A 15,511-nucleotide genomic window follows, 5' to 3' on the forward strand; every position below is an offset into this window, starting at 1 on the left:
CGGAAGAGAACAGCAATTTACAACAGGCAGCGAGGCACTGGAAGTCGTAAGGGAATACATCTACTTAGGGCAGGTAGTGACGGCGGATCCGTATCATGAGACAGAAATAATCAGAATAAAAATGGGCTGGGGTGCATTTGGCAGGCATTCTCAGATCATGAACAGCAGGCTGCCATAATCCCTCAAGAGAAAAGCATATAATAGCTGTGTCTTACCAGTACTCACCTACGCGGCAGAAACCTGGATGCTTGCGAAAATGGTTCTACTCAAATTGAGGATGACGCAACGAGCTATGGAAAGAAGAATGATAGGTGTAACGTTAAGGGATAAGAAAAGAGCACGTTGGGTGAGGGAACAAACGCGAGTTAATGACATCTTAGTTGAAATCAAGAAAAAGAAATGGGCATGTGCAGGACATGTAATGAGGAGGGAAGATAACCGATGGTCATTAAGGGTTACGGACTGGATCCTAAGGGGAGGGAAGCGTAGCAGGGGGCGGCAGAAAGTTAGGTGGGCGGATGAGATTAAGAAGTTTGCAGGCACAGCATGGCCACAATTAGTAAATGACCGGGGTTGTTGGAGAAGTATGGGAGAGGCCTTTGCCCTGCAGTGGGCGTAATCAGGCTGATGATGACGATGAATGGTACAAGCTAGCATAGAACCTTGGTATCTGAATTGGCGTAAGAAAATAGATAGATAGATAGATAGATAGATAGATAGATAGATAGATAGATAGATAGATAGATAGATAGATAGATAGATAGATAGATAGATAGATAGATAGATAGATAGATAGATAGATAGATAGATAGATAGATAGATAGATAGATAGATAGATCCAAAGTCCAGAAACTGCCAAATAATGCTAATCGCATTCAAACTAATATTTACGTCAATACCTCGGAAAATCAAACGAGCTGCTTAAGTTGAATGTCGTTGACGTTGAAGTATGCAACGTGACGTTTCCAGGGCAGCACTCCAAGGAAATTGGCATCCTGGGTGGCGGTGTGCTTCTCTGTATTGATTTTGCCCCATGCCATATTTGAATGATAACGACGATTATGGTCGCCACGCCTGCACCCTACAAAAAAAGAGTCAGTATAATTATCCGGATCGCACTGGTCCGGTTTATTCAGTAACCTGAAAATCATTCTGTTATAAAGTTTTGTAGTGCCACTCGCTCAAAAAGTACTCGAAACCTATCAGGCACTGCCACGGACACCCGCCGCAACATCAAGGTGTTACATGAAATGTCCTAATGCATTTATATGAACTTTGTTTCAATATGCCATAAAAATCATATGATTTTGGACAAGGAATCACAAAAATAAAGTTAATATTTGACATTCATTGAAATATTGCTATTTTAGGAACTGCTATAGCCCTTCTAACGATTATATAATGATGCAACGAATTCTGTAGAACTTCATTATTAGAGGACTTCCAAAAAACACTCAGCACATGCAGAAACGTGCGGCTTGAAATTATGTGGTTAGAGATCGGTTATGCGTGATTTTATCTGCCCTGGACAAAAACAGTGACCCCCCCCCCTACCTTCCCACCTTTTGGTCCCCTTTCGCAAACAAAACACTGCATGCATGATTTCCACATTGGTACGATAAAGGGAGTCATTCGCTACATTGCTGAAAATATATTGAAGGCATTTGTAAGGAAATAGCTACAAAATTTGATAACTTCGGTGTTACGATGAACAAAACTGAAGGCATACTGGATATAAGTTTTCTACATTATGTGAAATTTACTCTTATTCTTCACTAGGAGGTTATTCAGTGTAGCAAATGTTTCCGAGTGACAGTGCGCAAATTCTAAGTGGCAATTGTGTAAAATTTTAGTACCGACAAAAAGTGTAATGTCTTCTGTATGCTGGTGCGGTCTTTGCCTGTTACGTGCCGATAGCAACTACTTACCTTGGAGTGGACAAACGGAAATAGTATAGCCAGTAGACATAATCCTACATAAGGCGAAGTCAGGCCTGTGTTTACCGTCAGAAACATCTGTTCAGAAAAAACAGTAAGCACCCTTAAATGTTCCTCAAAAGGGAGACTAGGTCATAAAAACTTCGAAAAAGACTCAAAGTAATGCGCAGTTGTGATGTACAATCGTTCTCGGTGACGAAAATTGGTCGAAGAATTACTGCTACAACCACTGCAAAAGAAAGCAGTGGACATCAGAACAGTTTCCTTTAACGGTGCTTATGTACCCGCAGTGTTTCCCCTAGCATTGAAAGTGGAGGAGAGTTAGCAATGCCTTAGGGAAAGTGAGTTGGGGAGAGTGCGGGGCTTGAATTAACGGCTGCTAAGGAAAGCAGCTGCTACACTTACGAAGGCAAGTCTCCTGGTCGAAATGTTCACTCCCGTGACATTCCCTGTGTCACCGCTGCTGCTCACTTCAAGCCTCCATGTCCCTGTTTCTATCAATAGTTTTTGAACAAAATTCTATTTGGAAGCAATCAAGTCCGCGTTAAGAACCTATGATTTCATATGCTAGCCTCATTTCTCAGTTCAGTTGTTTCTTCCCGCGAGTTGTAGCCCCTTAGGGGCTCTGGCATTACGCTGCTAAGCACGAGGTCAAATGACGGCAGCTCGGTTATGGCGGCCGCATTTCATTGAGGATGAAATGCAAAAAGAATGAATAAAAGCCAGTTTACCATGCATGTGGGTGGACTTTACAGACCACCACGTGGTCAAAATTAATCCTGAGTCCTCCACTATGGCGTGGCTCATAAGATCGCGGTTTTGGAAAATAAGACGTCATAATTTAATTTCTTGCTTGCTTGCTTGGATTTTACAATTTCTCGGTGACAGTTACAGTGCTGCCTATTACAGGCATTCAACATTGATTTAATGCTGTGCAGCCGCAACCTCGCAAATCAAATTTAGAACCACAGCCACATTGTCTTGGATGCCTTGCTTGATAAAATTTTCCCATAAACTGCAGATTGCGTTCATCGCTTAAAGACCTTCGCAATGTAATTTTTTGTAGGAAAGTAAAATTTTATCGTAATACTAAAGCCTCTTTAGTTGTCCTGCTTTGTTAGTCCGGAAACAAAGTTAATCCAATTAATCTTGAGGTGCTCGTGTATATGCCAAATTGTGACTACCACTTGTAAGCTCTACTGCTTAATTTGTAAGCTCCAAATGCAACACCGCCTACAATGACCTAAACAGCTCGCTGAAAAGCACTGATGCAAAATATCGTCATGTAGACATTAAGTGGCCATAGACGTAGGCTATGCATAGAAAGGCCGGGAGGATAACCGTAGGTAGTTCTGGTTGGCTGCCCTGCAAGAGGCGAAGGAATCTGGGAGGTAAGAACGATAGCGCAGAAGGGCAGAGAGAGAGGGAAAGATAGACGAGCACCATCAAACCGCGTACACTATAGAGCGGTAGCGGGCGGGGTTCCTAAGAGAAAGCTTTAGCTTGAGCCCAACTCCGATAATGTCTGTTCAAATACACGTAAGATGCAGAAATGCTTTTCTGAGATAACCCCTCGGCCAAATTTATTGCAATCTGTGGCATTTGTCAGAAACCGATAAATTATATTGACCCAAGAAACTGCCCAGTTCCGATAGAGGACAATTATCAAAACGGTCCAGCACTCTGCGCGTCACCCACCTCTCGACACTATACCATGGAAAAACATATATATTATGTGCGTGTGTCTCATAAAAGCAGCATGTGCCGCACGTAGGTCGGTTACCAATTTCAATAAGGCCTACAAAAGGCCTGCTGGAGTTATCAGCCAAGGGGCATTAAGCCAGTCCTACCATTTAATTCTGCTCATTCAAAACTCGTTAAACGCGCCGTAGTGACATCGTGCTTCAATAATTCTCTGGCGAAGTCATGTGACCACAACGTGGAAACCAGTTTCAGAGATCAGGCAAACGCCTGTCAGATTCCAGTTAACCGGTGCGTATGCTCAAATCTTCACCAGAGCGTTTAAGCAAGAAGTGTAAAAACGCATCGAATGGAAGCAGTGCCATTGCTAGAGCAAGGAAAGTTGCTGTGGCACCATACATTCATTGAATTTCACATAATCTCAAAAGAATATAATGGCAAAATCTGGGGTAGACGTGGTTTTCTCTGCCCCTGAGCGTCTAGAGAAGCTATGCAAACAGGGTAATACAGATAATAATAGAAGGCACGCATGTTCTACTCAGCATGGGAAATAATTTGCAGCCTGCACTCATAACTTTGTTATGCCATTCCACTTTCATGCAGAAGAACGTATGTTGGCTAAACGAGCAGATGCATCAATAAGAGATTAAAAGAGCAACTATATAACGTCACTAGGGTAATCTCGGTTCTTTTGGGTATTCGTTACCGCGATTGTTCCTGCAAACCCATGTTTGAAAGTACTTCCACTCTGTATAGGGCTCAAAGTAGGATGACAAGGGAGATTGTGGAAGACTACGGTTGCAAAATTACAGAAAAGGTGCTTGAACAAGCCTTCAGTGTCACTATCTGAAAAGGCGATATGGTTCCTCGGTTTATCTTTGTAAGCATTGCAGTACATGTTTTCACCATGCCTTGCACACTTGTACGGTTCATCTTTATGCACCACTGAATGTTCTTTTTCCTGTCACATTTGTTTCGCTCGTACGGTACGTGTAATCGATGCGTACGAAAATAAAATCTATAGTTGAAAGTGAAGCGCTGTCTCTGTGTCTCTTTTTCTTCCTATACGTCCTCTTTCAGTCGCGCTTACGCACTATCATGAATGAAGCAATAAGCAAGGCATCATCATGATCATCCTATTTTGATGCCCGCTCTGCCAGGACGAAGGCCTCTCCCAACAATCTCCAACTATGCCTGCTTTAGGCTAGCTAGTTGCAGCATGCGTCTGCGAATTTCCTAATTTCATCACCTCACACGATTTTCTGCCGTCCGCGGCTGCGCATCCATTCCCTTGGCATGAATTTGTCCAAGAGTTTCTATAAAGATTTGTGAATGCAACATCCAGCTACAAATACTACAGCACTGTCTTTTCTCGTCGTGATAACCCAGGTGGTGGATGTATCTGTACATACGGAGGCAACGAACGTAAACGGTGCATGGTGACAATGTTCGAATCCCACGGAGGCAACGCACATTGACGAAACATCAGTCACAGACCAACCGTAGCGCCTCCTCTTGAAAGCGGAATCAAAATATATTGACCGTGTTCATGTGCAAATCAGCTGTCTTCGTCGGCGCAGTCGTTCCCTCTGATGTTGCAGTCTCCCGGAAGCCACTGAAATATTTTGTCATGTTCATTGTCATGGCTTCCATGATATATCTGTCGGATTTCTGAGGCACCTGTTCATTAGATCTATGGTGCATTGGGTGTTGTAAGCACTGAAGGGCTGCCTTGGAATCACGGAAAACTGTACATATCTGCCATGGCCTCTGTATAATGAAAAATATGCATAAGGAAGGGCAATAATCTCTGCACCTGTCAATGTGGTCACACATGATGTATCAACTTCATTTCTTCTGGTTTCTTCAATACTGCAGCAGCAGAGCTCTTGAGCGTTACCGAGCCATATGTGTAGGCTTGTTGTCAGAATAATTGCACAGCTTGCAATGGCGCTACAGCTTTCATATTCTGACGCGCGAAATTGACAGTTGTACTCGTTGCCGGTGCATACATTACAATGCTGCTGATATGCGTGTAGCATGCGTGAATTGTGTTTGCGAGTAGGACTGAGGTCCTACGACAGATTTAACAAATGTTGAATCTGGCTCCTGTGCTGGAAGGCACGCAAGATGGTCGTAGAAAAGCAGAATCAGGTGTCCTCTCAGGGTATCTGCAGCAGTGTGAAGAGCAATAAGATAATCTCTGGCAATGGTCACTGTGGTGATTGATGACGTATTGGGCGACCAAGGCAATGTTTGGAGGGCTTCGGCTAGCACATTCTTAGTCTGCAAATATTCTCCGTGTAAGTATTTCCTAGTACAAGTAAGCTGAACCGTAAGAAGCCCAAAAATATAACCAATAATTACAGGTATGATTGCGAATGTACACTGTCCAAATACAGTAGTTTTTGCTTTGATAACTTCTGAGCTTTTGGTTCGGCAAAGAAATTTAGCAGTCACCAAGAGTTCCTGAATCGCCACAGTCTTAGAAACAATGACCTATGTCGCAGTTGCGCACCATCACGTTTCTCCACTGCGCCACATCGGACAGTGGACATGCCGCATTTCCCCGACCATCGCCCGCTTGCTACCACTGCGGACAAGCTGGCCTTGTATGTCGGGGATGCACATACCGTCAGGTGGGGCCACAAAGATTCACAATGAACGTGCCATGCCTGAGCAAAGGGGAACAGCTACGGGATAGTGTCGACTACCTGACAACAAATGGATGTCGCGACGATCCTCCCGTTCTCCGTCGCCTGGCCACTACTTTTCACCACAATGACGACCATGCACTGGCCCAACATGTGGCCCATCTTACCACTTATCTGGAAACCGATGGCGGTGATGTTGCTGTTCGCTGAAATGCTGAAGATCGTCCGCCACCGACTAATACGCTTCAAGACCTAGCTCGATGACAAAGCAACGACATGCCGCTATCTAAACGAAGCATCGCAGCTAAGGCTGTGCTGAATAAAGACGACCTCGATACGAGACGTAACAACAGCGGGAAAATGCGAGACAGCCGTGACTCGGCACCGCGACTAACTGCAACGCATGTCAAAGAACCGCCGACCTTGACGTGATTATCGACAGCCACACCTCGCAATATGCACCCTGAACACAATCCGGAGCGACGTGTAGAAAGAGCTAAACAACTACAAAAGCGCTACCACCAAGCCGCTGACGTGACCTACGTGGGCGCAGCAGAGTACCCCAACCAACACGCCATGGTGGTCGTCGCAGTCGCGGGTTCGCAGTACCGCCTCTCCGCGGCCGCATCAATATTCGCCACGCAACCCGAAGTAGGAGAACAAACGGCCATAGCTTTAGCCTACGCGGCTACCAATGCACACTGCATCATCAGCGATTCAAAAACGGCCATTCGTAACTACGCAAGAGGACTGATAGCGCCCCAAGCGCAGAATATTCCCTCTGGCACTCCTCCCCTAAGGCAACGCCGCGTGCAGATCATCTGGGCCTCGGGTCACTCGGGTCTGGCTGGAAACGAAGCCACCCACGATGCCACCCGAGCTCTCGCACACCGGGCGCATCGTCCTTCAACTGCGTCTTCCGATACCGACCAGCCCTCTGTTCTGCATCGCGGTCACACGCGGGACCGAACGATTACGTTCAAAGAAATTCTCCTGCAATACCGCAGAGCGCGTTTACGCTACCCCCCAGCACACAAAACACTGAATAAGTCTCAATCCACCACTTGGCGACTCCTTCAGACACGAACTTTTCCGAACCCGGTGCTTTACAACCGCATGTACCCCGATGCATACTCCCCACTCTGCAAAGCGTGCAAGGCCCGCGCTGACCTCGATCATATTATCTGGCAATGCTCCAAAGCCTCACCCACCAACACCTCCCACACTAACACACGCATCATTAGAACTGCCGAGCAGTGGGAGACATTGCTGCTCAACTTGGACCCAGAGGAGCAGCTCTGGGCCGTCCGGATAGACGAAGACGCCGCCCGAAAGCAAGGACTGACCGCCGTCTCAGGAATGGGCGCCACTCCTTAACCCCATCAAGGACATAATAAAGTTTTATCTCTCTCTCTCGACGGCCACACATTCTCAGCTTTACTGGACACAGGAACTGACTACTCCGTCATAGGTGTACCTTTTGCAACCCAGTTGAAGAAACTTAAGACAGCATGGGAAAGCCCTCAAATGCGGACAGCTGCAAGAACACCTGCTAACACCGACCGGAATCTGCACAACGAAAATTGCCGTTCGTGGCCGCACTTACCTTGCGACCTTCGGTATCCTATTACAGTGATCGCGGGACGTCATTCTCGACATGGACTTCCTGACCCAACACGGCGCGATCATCGACCTTAGGTACAAGACAATAACGCTATCCGAGGACCAACCCATACCGTTGGAGAATCATCTGCGTCACCATGTCTTTAGTGTCCTCGAAGATTAAGTCAGTGTCTCACCTCGCATTATCATTATTTGCGTTGGCGTCGATGCAAGCGCATGGACATAGAAGGCGCAATAGAGGTTAGTCAATATTTATTGCTCATCACTCGATTGCGCGAAGCAAAAGTAAAAGTGAAAAGGGCGCGAAGAGTGCATCCATAGAAGTTGCAGCAGTCGGCGATACGTTCGATACAGTCTCGGATACAGCTGAACCTGCAACAATAGAACATGTTACTGAACCCGTCTTCGATATCAATACCAGTCTTCCCAGGTATAAGCAACAAGAGCTTAAATGACTCCTCGTCGTTATCGAGTGCTTCTCTTCATAATCAAGGATTCTAGAAAGGCCATTTGCATCATGCAATAAACAAATAATGCGCTTGACAACCCCACCACAGTACTTAGCCCGTTGCGACGGGCGAACTTGAAGCTATGAGGCAACAAGCCGACAGAATGCTGTGCGATTACATGATCCAGCCTTTGAGATGCTGTGCGCATCGCACAACATTCCGTGAAGATAAAAGATGGAACTTTGTTTCTGCGTCGATTACTGTCGCCTGAACAAAATAACGAAGAAGGAGGTATGCATGCTCCCACAGAAAGATGACGCGTTGAATAGGCTCTGCAATACAAACTATTTTTCGTCGATCGACCCCATGACTGGCTACTGCTAAATCAAAGTCGGCGAGAGGGATGGAAACATGACCGCCTTTAAAACGCCAGAGGGACTCTATGTACGAATGCAAATTCATGCCATTTGGACTGCGCTCGGCACCCCAGACTTTCCAGGCTAGCTTGAAATGGCAGACCTGTTTGATCTACCTTGATGACAGGGTTGTGTTTGGGTCAAACTTTCACGATCACACTAATTGCCTTACGACAGTACTAGAGGCCATCAAGTCCTCTGGGCTGACCCTGAAGCCGGAGAAATGCCTTTTCGCTTACGAAGTTCTTCCTGATTTTCAGAAAATAGCTGCCAATGCAAACTTTCCGCAGCACGCCTACAAGGCAGTGCGCAGGTTTCTAGGTATGTGAGCCTACTATAGGCGCTTTGTCAAGAACTTCTCTCACATCGTCGCGCGTGTCCTGACGTCGAATTTTGGTAGGAAATGTGGCAAGTCGAGGCACTTGAGGAATTAAAACGATGACTGCCGGTCACTGCCAGTACTCGCTCACTTCGACGAAGACGGTGATACCGAAATGCATACCGACAAAAGCAGCATAGACCTCGGCATTGTCCTAGTCTAGAGCAAACGAGGACATGAAAAGGCCATATCTTACGCGAGCTGGTCGCTGTCGAAAGCGGGATCCAGTTAGTCATCGACAGAAAAGAAATGCCTTGCCATAGTTTGTGCTACCACAAAATTGCGCCCTGACATATATGGCAGGCTGTTCAAAGTAGAAAGCGAGCATCGCGCACCTCCGACTTAAGAGTTCGACGGCGCCGTTATATACAAGCCTAAACGAAAACACTCTGATACCGACTGCGTCTCCCGCGCTCCTATTGATCTGCCGCCGCAAAACAGCCCGGACGACCACTCTCACTGAGGGACAATAAGTGCCGACGACTTTGCCGAACAGCAGAGAGCAGACCCGGAACTAAAAAGCTTTCTCGAGTTCATGGAAGAGAACAGCAACATTGTCATAATGGTATTTAAAACGCTTTGTTGGTCTCTGGGACATATATGTGCCACTTACAACCACAAGAGAAAGCTGCCTAAAATGCACAGAGGGACATAAGTAGCACCACAGAAACAGGTAGCGCTATCTCTTAGGAGATAAAGGAACTATAGTTTTATGTTTTTATTTGAATTGGCAGGCACAACTTGTGTGAAGAGCCTGCCAAGTCTGTCTTTGCATTGCGTGCTTTCAAACCCTTCCTAAGAATCCGTAATGACCTCAGAGCCTGAAACAATGAAACCCAAGGTGTGCAGAGGGTCAACGTGTGTCCCGCTCAGTTTTGAGCTAATATTCCTGTACAAGAAAATACATTTTTTCTGTCGTGCTTTCATGTGGTACAATTCATTTGGGAAAAGGTATTTCAGAAACGATGAGTACATTTCTCGTGCCTGAGAAAGGGTTAAGCGTGGATTGTGTTCGTTTTCATTGCATGATGATGTCCTCGTAAGAGAAGTTTCTCAGCAGTCCTCACCAACTACCTCCTGGCTGTGCCTTCAGCACTGCGGCCAGTTGTTTTCCACGCCCTTCATGATGACTCAATGGCGGGGCAACTTGGGTTATTCCGCACGCTCCCGAGGATTCAGGACAAGTATTACTGGCCATGCTTGAACACCGGCATCACCCATTACGTCAAGACGTACCGAGTCTGCCAGCGACCCAAGGCACCGCCGACAAGGCCTGTGGGATTGCTAGAACCTATAGACCCTTCTTACTCACTATTTCAGCAGATCGGTATGAACCTGTTGGGGCCCTTTCCGATGTCTACATCCGGAACAAGTGGATCGTCATGGCCACCGACTACATTACCCGCTATGCCGAAGCGAAAGCCCTCCCCAATGGTAGTGGGGCGAAAGTAGCGAAATTCTTCGTCGAGAGCGTTTTGCTGCGACGTGGTATGCCAGACGTGCTCATTAAATTAAATTATGGGGTTTTACGTGACAAAACCACTTTCTGATTATGAGGCATGCCGTAGTGGAGCACTCCGGAAATTTCGTCCACCTAAATCTAAGTACACGGGTGTTTTCGCATTTCCCCCCATCAAAATGTGGCCACTGTGGCTGGCATTTGATCCCGCGACCTCGTGCCCAGCAGCCCAACACCATAGCCACTGAGCAACCACAGCGGGTCAGACGTGCTCATCACCGACCGAGGAGGAGTTTTTACAGTAGAGCTCACCCAAGCGATCTTTCAACACAGCCAGACAAACCACAGGAGGAGAACTGCTTATTACCTGCATACAAATGGTCTTGGGAGAGGCTGAATAAGACCCTCGCCGACATGTTGGCAATGCACGTTGACTTCAAACACAAGACGTAAAATTCCGTCCTGCCATACGTAACCATTACTTACAACATGGCGCTGCGAGAAACAATGCGCATGACGTCGTTCATGCTCGTCTATGGAAGGAACATGGCGACGACGCTCGATGCCATGGTACCACACGTCACTAAGGAAGATAACCTCGATGTCGCGGCCGGTTGCAGTTTCCCGAAGATGCCCCACAGTACGCCCACCCGCGCATGCAGAACCGGCAGATGACCGACAGTCGGCAGTACAATCTTCGGCGACGTTACGTGGAATACCATCCCGGCAGCTGTGTTTGCGTTTGGACACTGATACGCCGACGAGGACATAGTGTGAAACTTGTGCGACGCTATCTCGGGCCCTACAAGATGATCTGACATTTTAGCTCACTCGATTACGAGGTCATGCCAGACGGCATTTCGCAATCATAGCGGTGCTGTGCACGACCTCTAGTCGTCCATGTTGTGCGCCTTAAGCTCTTGCACGCCCGCTGACGAACTTTGGGGCTTTTTCTTTCATGCTTTCTTCTTCTTTTATTACGTGTACTTTAGTTTGACAATGCTTTTTAAAAGGCGAGGGCATTGGCACGTGTGCTTCTTTATGTTTTTCTCGGGGACTGAATTTCACCACATAAGATTGCCATTCAGCGCAAGACGCATTTCCGTAAGTGGAACTTACTCGAATGTTATCATTCAATCTATCTATTCTGTATGTTCTCACCGAGCCTTGCGTAATACGATTGCATGCGCGCCACAAATTGTGTAGTACTTTTGCGAAAGCACGCGGGCACCAGCGTGGCCTGCTGGCCCCCTTCACAATATTGAAGCATTTTGTGGCAACAAATTGTCGGGGGGTACATGGAATTGGTGGTACATGGAATCTGGAAAGGAGTAATGGCGTCAGCGCTAACCTTCGCAATGGCCATCCTGTGCTTAAAATCTCACATCTTTTCGGGCCTGGAAGATAACCAAGGGCTGGTTGACCGTTTGGTTTTGGGAGCCCATGGAAATAGCACAAATGAGGCAGTGCAAGGTGACGCGTGTTGGTCCTCGTTTTAAGTCAGAGAAACGCTGAGCAAAATTAATTTCGATGATATACTCAAGAACATGGATCAAAATAAATAGTCGGCTAAAGTGCACAGCTATCCGTACCAGAAAAGCGTGTACCCAGGATGGAGGACAAGGTCAAGAAAGTTAATTCAAAGGAAATTGAAAATGTAAATAGACAACGAAGAGTCATCAGAAAGAAAATAAGAGAAAGAGGGACAGTGAATCTCCATGATTATTTTGTTTCAATTGCTTGCATGCATTCAAGAAATTGAAAGAAAAAAAAGATAATGGAGATTTAGAGGAGTATGAATAAAAAAATTAGAAGGGAAAATCTGTACAATACGAAGGCAAGTGCATTGTAATTTGATGCTCTGGCTGGTCGCCTAAGGACAAAAACATACTGGAGCAAATATTGGCAACTAGATGAGACATGTGTTTACAACAGCTAAAATCTGGAGACCAGTGAGCCCATCCTAATGGAATGCGAACGGATACACCTCGTGAGACGCGTAGGTGACATGCACCTTTCATAAACGCATGGATTTAAAGGGGACGGAAGCACTAACCAGTCAGCAGTCGAGATAAGCAACCGGCGTTTAGAATATTGGTGAAAAAAAAAAACTAGGAAGAGATTGATACGACCGCTTTCGTTACAGGCATAAGTAGTGATACACTGTAGGTAGAGAAGTTTCGAGGAAGGCAAAAACGATTAATGACATGTATACAAAAATGCTACAATGAAAAGCATCTATAACATACCTGAGTAACTCAATCAGGTTAGGTGACGATTTGTCGCCGCCCCGTTTAAGAGGGGATGCCAAAAAATCAGCATTATCATCAAGGATAAACAGCAAGCGCAGTGACCGCTGTGACATCGAGCCCGGTCGAGAATGAAAGCGCATGGACTTTCTTCGTCCATTGAAAGCGCTAGTGCTTTCTTCGTCGTTCGTCAGATGCACTGCAGTTGCAGCGATCGCCGTTAGAAGTTGGAGGTGGAAGAGTGTGGCGGCATGGTCACCGGCTGCAGAGTAAGTAGCAAACGGCACCCAGGTGGTGATTCTGATGCTAGTCCACCGGAAAAGTGGGACGTAAGCGTCACAGGCCGGATACCGGCTTTTATTCGAGAGGCAGGAAGCCGAGCTGGAATCACAAGACCTCCTATGTGCTGAAGAACGTGCGGATGTAGCGGGCTACACGGTAACAGCTACAGACGTCGCAGTTTGTCTTGCCACGAACGACGGAGGGCGAAGACGGTCGTCCGCCCACCTTCTCGCTTACGTCGGGAGGAGTAGGTGGGGACGAGTCTTGCGATGGTCGGGGGACGGGAAGCGCGCAGCAGAAATGGGGACCTCGTCGCCGACCTCCGTGAGCGCGAAGTACTGTGCTCCCTAGTATGACAGTACCGTATAGCGCAGATCGTCGTAGGGCCGCTGGCCGGTGAATGAGACGACAAAAAGTGGACCGGATTTCGGCCGAGAGAGCATGAAGAAGAATGACATGTTTTAGTAGGTGAGCAATTACGCCGTTTAACTCCAGTACGGCTTCGAGTTCATCGAACCATTCTCCTTTGCCGCATCGTAATGGTCCTAGTAGTGCGTAAAGGCCCGAAAGATGTACGGTAGTGGGCAACTCATCGGACGTCACAATCCACCTTGGTATGGAGTACGCTACTGCGACCGACGTGGCGTGCCGCCGTCTTTCATGTCCAAACTGCGAGCAGAGTGGCGGCTGTGGCGACTGGCCTGATCAAGAACGAAAGAGCGTGTTCTCGTGCTCCCGATTTTTTTGTTGTGCTTCAGAGGCACTGCAGCTGAAGGAAGCGAAGCTACGAGGACTAAGTAAGTTGGGCGCGAGGTTATATGCGGTTCAGTAAGTAATTCAAGGTTCGAGCCAATGAGGTAAAGCTTCTTGGTGTGAGCGTATAGGTCGGGTTGATATTTCCGTCGTTCCAATTTCAAGGTGTTGCAGTTTTGTGGATAAGGAGCGACTCGAGATAATGGTACTGATTGAAACTTATTTCTCTTGCAAAGGCACGCGCGCTTTCTCAACCTGATGACCTTTGATGTGAGAGACCTAAATATTTGAATTCCGCGGCTTTACGACCTAAAACAACAATCTGATTATGAGGCATGCGAGAGTGTAAAACTCCAGAATAAATGTGACCACCTTGCATTTTCTTCTCGCGCACCTAAATCTAAGTACAGCAGCGTATCCTTCTTGCGTGGCTATCTAAATAACGTTGCCGTGGTTGGTATCGAACAGGCATCCTCGAGCTCGATGACGCCTACCATAGCCAGTAATAACGCGACTGATTTATCTGAATGATTTGCGATAGTGCTGGGGCGGTATAACATAAAGCTATTCCAAACATTTCTATTCTAATTTTGTAATCAAACCTTCCGCGATTTGTCAAAAACAGTTTTCGACCATCCCCACTTCGCATGTCTGTCACGCGATGTCACGAAAACTGCGATAGCTCCCCAAGTGATATGACGGGCACACACTGATTATGCATGATTGGCCAGAACAAAGCAAAAATAGTTATTTTGATTCGACGCCATTTCGCATTATGCCTCGGCTATATTGGTCAAAAGTTTTCGGGCAACACTCACTTCGCCTGCCTCTCACGCGACGCCACAAAACCACAAAAACTCACCGCGCCGAAGTGACGTGTGCGCGTGAAAGATGCATTAATATGCCGAACAAAACTGATTTTTCTTTTGAATAGCTGCAGGCTGCCTGGCTCCGGAAGGAATACCCATAGAACAGGCGCTAAGAAACATCCATCGTAGGGCCGAGACAAAGTCATATATTCAAGGAACAAAGTCTCCCAGATTTTCCCTTTCGCGCCCGCTCGTAATCGCGCCTGCGCACAAACGTTGGCCGATCCCTCAAATGAACGTCGCGTCCTAGTTTCAAATTTCACATGGTCATGGCAAGATATTTCGTGCAGTGTGATCACAGCAGACAGTGATATTGCCACGAGAAATTCTGAGCATACTCACCCTATTCAAGGGTCCCATATATATGCACAGCGTACTGTACGCTGTCATGGTTACACCTAAAGCCAGCGCTGTAAAAATAAATGACAAACTATTTTAATTCATTATACGTATGCTCATATATTTCCGTAAATAATTATTGTCTCCCACGTTCCTATAATATATGAGATCAAAGACATGTGAAAACTTGTACTTAAAATCGTACCAGTCCTTCTGAAAGTAAAGAAGAAACAACTATGGAAGTGCCGTATCGTTTATTTTGCAGCGAAGCTGTTAATACGAATAGAAGAGCACAAAACGTTATGTCCAAGTTTTTACATCTTTCAGAAATAAAGGATATTACTAACAAAGCCTTTAAACTAAATGTGAATAATGGTACGATTTATATGGAGGCAAATTTT

The 15,511-nt window shown here is 46.5% G+C and overlaps 1 long non-coding RNA gene across 1 annotated transcript; it reads right to left on the reverse strand.

The window, feature by feature from the left end:
* Nucleotides 1–905: 905 nt before the first annotated feature.
* LOC139048438 (uncharacterized) lies at nt 906–15,185 on the reverse strand. The gene is made up of 3 exons (XR_011507702.1): nt 15,114–15,185; nt 1,929–2,015; nt 906–1,081 (listed from the first exon to the last, which is right to left on the reverse strand). It is a non-coding gene; the product is annotated as an uncharacterized lncRNA (long non-coding RNA).
* Nucleotides 15,186–15,511: the final 326 nt, after the last annotated feature.

This window comes from Dermacentor albipictus, chromosome 8 (genome assembly GCF_038994185.2).
Source record: "Dermacentor albipictus isolate Rhodes 1998 colony chromosome 8, USDA_Dalb.pri_finalv2, whole genome shotgun sequence".
Lineage (NCBI taxonomy): Eukaryota > Metazoa > Arthropoda > Arachnida > Ixodida > Ixodidae > Dermacentor > Dermacentor albipictus.